We start from the raw sequence: 5,517 nt of genomic DNA on the forward strand, positions 1-5,517 counted from the left end.
AAAGAATAGCAAGGAGAGATAAGAAAGCCTTCCTCAGTGATCAATGCAAAGAAATAGAGTAAAACAACAGAATGGGAAAGACTAGAGATCTCTTCAAGAAAATTAGAGATACCAAGGGAACATTTCATGCAAAGATGGGCTCGATAAAGGACAGAAATGGTAGGGACCTAACAGAAGCAGAAGATATTAAGAAGAGGTGGCAAGAATACACAGAAGAACTGTACAAAAAGAGCTTCACGACCAAGATAATCACAATGATGTGATCACTGACCTAGAGCCATACATCCTGGAATGTGAAGTCAAGTGGGCCTTAGAAAGCATCACTACGAACAAAGCTAGTGTAGGTGATAGAATTCCAGTTGAGCTATTTCAAATCCTGAAAGATGACGCTGTGAAAGTGCTGCACTCAATATGCCAGCAAATTTGGAAAACTCAGCAGTGGCCACGGACTGGAAAAGGTCAGTTTTCATTCTGATCCCAAAGAAAGGCAATGCCAAAGAATGCTCAAACTACTGCACAATTGAACTCATCTCACACGCTAGTAAAGTAATGCTCAAAATTCTCCAAGCCAGGCCTCAGCAATACGTGAGCCATGAACTTCCAGATGTTCAAGCTGGTTTTAGAAAAGGCAGAGGAACCAGAGACCAAATTTCCAGCATCCGCTGGATCATCGTAAAAGGAAGAGAGTTCCAGAAAAACATCTATTTCCGCTTTATTGACTATGCCAAAGCCTTTGACTATGTGGATCACAATAAACTGGAAAATTCTGAAAGAGGTGGTAATACCAGACCACCTGACCTGCCTCTTGAGAAACCTATATGCAGGTCAGGAAGCAACAGTTAGAACTGCACATGGAACAACAGACTGGTTCCAGATAGGAAAAGGAGTACGTTAAGGCTGTATATCAGAGAAGGCAATGGCTCCCCACTCCAGTACTCTTGCCTGGAGAACCCCATGGACGGAGGAGCCTGGTGGGCTGCAGTCCATGGGGTCGCAGAGTCAGGCACGACTGAGCGACTTCACTTTCACCTTTCACTTTCATGCATTGGAGAAGGAAATGGCAACCCACTCCAGTGTTCTTGCCTGGAGAATCCTAGGAACGGGGGAGCCTGGTGGGCTGCCGTCTATGGGGTCACACAGAGTCAGACACGACTGAAGTGACTTAGTAACTTAGCAAGGCTGTATATTGTCACCCTCCTTATTTAACTTATATGCAGAGTACATCATGAGAAACGCTGGGCTGGAAGAAGCACAAGCTGGAATCAAGATTGCCAGGAGAAATATCAATAACCTTAGATATGTAGATGACACCACCCTTAAGGCAGAAAGTGAAGAGGAACTAAAAAGCCTCTTGATGAAAGTGAAAGAGGAGAGTGACAAAGTTGGCTTAAAGCTCAGCATTCAGAAAACTAAGATCATGGCATTTGGTCCCATCACTTCATGGGAAATAGATGGGGCAACAGTGGAAACAGTGTCAGACTTTATTTTTGGGGGCTCCAAAATCACTGCAGATGGTTATTGCAGCCATGAAATTAAAAGACACTTACTCCTTGAAAGGAAAGTTATGACCAACCTAGATAGCATATTGAAAAGCATTTACTTTGCCAACAAAGGTTCGTCTAGTCAAGGCTATGGTTTTTCCAGTGGTTATGTATGGATGCGAGAGTTGGACTGTGAAGAAAGCTGAGCGCCAAAGAATTGATGCTTTTGAACTGTAGTGTTGGAGAAGACTCTTGTGCATCCCTTCGACTGCAGTGAGATCCAACCAGTCCATTCTAAAGGAGATCAGTCCTGGGTGTATTTGGAAGGAATGATGCTAAAGCTGAAACTCCAGTACTTTGGCTGGAGTTGACTCATTGGAAAAGCCTCTGAGGCTAGGAGGGATTGGGGGCAGAAGGAAAAGGGGACTACAGAGGATGAGATGGCTGGATGGCATCACCAACTTGATGAACGTGAGTTTGAGTGACCTCCGGGAGTTGGTGATGGACAGGAGGCCTGGCGTGCTGGGATTCATGGGGTCGCAAAGAGTTGGACACAACTGAGTGACTGAACTGAACAACCCAGCCCTTAGGTATATGGACTCTATGGTCAGGTTAATGGCGACCTCCAAGAGGGTTTGGGCTTCCCTGGTGGCTCAGATGGTAATGCAGGACACCCAGGTTCGATCTGGGTCAGGAATGTCACCTAGAGAAGGGAATAGCAACCCACTCCAGTATTCTTGCCTGGGAAATCCCATAGACAGAAAAGTCTGGCGGGCTACAGTCAATGGGGTCTCAAAGAGTTGGATGCAACTAAGCGACTAGCACATACACCAAGAGGGTTTACACAAAAGGTGACTTTCCCAGACAGCTGCTGCCAGTTGCCCTGTCCCTGTGGTGAGCCTCTTCCCACCCACACCTCCACAGGAGACCCTCCAACAGTAGCAGGTAGTTTTGGTTCAGTTTCCTATGGAGTCACTGCTCCTTTCCTCGGAGTCTAGGTGTGAACAAGGTTTTGTTTGTGCCCTCCAAGGCTGGAGTCTGTTTCCCCTGTGGAAGTCCTGTGGAAGTCTTGTAATCAAACCTCGCTCACCTTCAAGGTCAGATTCCCTGGGGATTCCCAGTTCTTTTGTCAGGTCCCCAGGCTGGGAAGCCTGACGTGGGGTTCTGAACCTTCACAACAGTGGGAGAACTTCTTTGGAATTATTGTTCTCCAGTTTGTGGATCACAGGTATGGGATTTTATTTATCATGTTTTTGTCCCTCCTACTGTCTTGCTGCAGCTTCTTCTCTGTCTTTGGACGCCTATCATTTTTTGGTAGGTTCCAGCATCCTCCTGTTGATGGTTGTTCAACAGCTAGTTGTGATTTTGGTGTTCTTGCAGGAGATGAGCTCACGTTCTTCTACTCTGCCATCTTGAACTGGAAGTCATGTTATTGTAGTTTTGATTTGCATTTCTCTGATAATTAGAGATGTTGAGTGTCTTTTCATTTGCTAATTGGCCATGTCTATTTAGGTCTTTTGCCCCTTTTTTAACTGAGTTGTTCGTTTTTTTGTAATTGAGTTGTATGAACTGTTTGTATATTTTTAAAATTAATCCCTTATTGGTCACATCCTTTCCAAACATTCTCTCCCAGTCCATAGGTTGTCTTTTTTGCAGGGCTTCCCTGGTGGCTCAGACAGTAAAGAATCCACCTGCAAGGCAGGAGACCCAGGTTAGATCCCTGGGTAGAGAAGATCCCCTGGAGAAGGGAATAGTTACCCACTCCAGTGTTCTTGCCTGGAGAATCCCATGGACAGAGAGCCTGGAGGACTACAGTTCATGTGGTTGCAAAGAGTCAGACATGACTGACTGACACTTTAATGTAAGGTTGTTTTTGTCTACAAAAACGTTGCTGGGCGTTTGATAGGAATTGCATTAATCCTATAAATTAATTTAGGAGATCGACATCTATACCATGTTGGATCTTCCAATCCATGAACGTGATATGTTTTTCCTTTTTTATTTAGGTATTCTTTGAGTTATTTCATTAATATTTTATAATTTCTGGCATACAAACCTTGCACATCTTATTAAGTGTATCCATAACTATTTCATTTTCTCAGAAATTCCTGTAAGTGGTGTTTGTTTTAATATCAATTTCTACATGATCATTGTTAATATATAGAAATTATTTATTTCTGTTGTATCCTGCAACCTTGCTGAACTCATCTATTAGTTCTAGGTTGTTGGGGTTTTTTTAATGATTTTTTTGTGGTTTTCCACATAGGCAATTATGTCATCTGTAAAATAGATCTTTTTGGTAGGCACTCCTTATCAAGTTGAGACAATTCCCCTCTATTCCTAACTTACTGAGGGTTTCTTCATGAATACATGCTGGATATTGTCAAATGCTTTTTCTGTGTCAATTGCTTTGATCACATGATTTTTCTTCTTTAGTTTGTTGATATGAAGGATAATACTGATTTCCTTATATTGAACCAGTCTTGCGTAACTGGAATAAATTCCACTGGGTCATGGTTATAATTCTTTTTATACATCATTAGTTTAAATTTATTTTTGAGTAGTATTGAAGAATTTTTTATATCTGCTTTTATTTTGATATTTTCTTTTCATTTTACTTCCCCCTCCCTTCCAAAGATAATGACCCTTTTTTGGTTAACAAATGACAGTGACAGAGATAATTATTTGAAAAGATTAATTTTATTTGCTATTCTCAATGCGATCAAATACATAAAACATAGGGTTAATGTGTATTTTCCTAAAGTCCAAAGCTGCCATGAGATTTGTAAAGAAGTCAATGAATCAAACAAAGGCAGTGTGTCATGGCTGTTCATGCAGATGTTGTGCAGTCTTCATTTTCAGCCCAAGCTTCTTCCCTGAGTTCCAGACCCACTCCTCCAATTCCTTACTGGATGTCTCTCTGTGATATTCCATAAATACTTCAAACTCAACAAGTCTCACGGAACTCACCATCTTCTTACCCAAACTTGCTTCTTCTACTATGTTTCCTTCCCTAACTGGTGACATTATCATCCACACAATGACCTAAGCCAGGAACGTTGTCCTTGTCTCTCTTGCTCCCTGCTCAACTCTTCCAATTAAAGCCTGCTGACCCTGCAACTAAAGGTGTATCAAGTAAGTCCCTTTTTCTCCATTCCCTTAACATTCTCCCTAACTCTGGCCTCAATACCTCTCTTCTTGATCATTACATTTGCTTCTCTCACTCATATTTTCCTTCTCCAGTCCACTTGCCAAAATGGCCACTGCCAATTGTGTCCTGGTAAATGTTTAACAAGAGGCTCTGTAAGAAAAAAGCTCTGATTTGTAACATTTTCTGCTTTCCATGATATAAATATAACTGAGTTCAAGCTACTAAGATGTCAGTTGGCTTGCAAAATTCCTGAAATTGCAAGAACTGTTTACTGTGGTAGTTGGTATGAGCCAGTTCCAGAAATACACTGGTACAACTGAATCTTTGTAACAGGGAAATTTAATCAGATCATCCCCTTGGTTAAAACTTTAATGACTCTCCAGGGCTTCCCAGGTGGCACAGTGGTAAAGAATCTGCCTGCTAATGCAAGAGTTGCAAGAGACACAGATTCAATTTCTCAGTTGGGAAGATCCTCCAGAGAAGGAAATGGCAGCCTATTCCAGTATTATTGCCTGGGAAATCCCATGGACAGAGGGGCCTGGCCATGGGGTTGCAAAGAGTCAGACATGATGCGACTTAGCACACACACCCACAGGATAAAACTCACGTTCTTTAACTTAGCACTCACATTTCTTCATGATATAGCCACTGCAGACCTCACCAGATTGATCTCTCAAACCACCCAAACTGCCACCCTAATGTAACAATTTTGAACGGCTTGACATTCTTGAATTCACCAAGTTGTTTCACATATTTGTATCATTTGTCTTGCTTCTCTCAGTACCTGATAAGCACCTATTAATTTTTCCAGATTCATCTGATGCCTTCAGGTATAACTGGACATACCCTTATTGAGATCCATTCAGATGTCTGTCACAGAACTTA

Source organism: Bos mutus, chromosome X (assembly GCF_027580195.1).
Source record: "Bos mutus isolate GX-2022 chromosome X, NWIPB_WYAK_1.1, whole genome shotgun sequence".
Classification (NCBI taxonomy): domain Eukaryota; kingdom Metazoa; phylum Chordata; class Mammalia; order Artiodactyla; family Bovidae; genus Bos; species Bos mutus.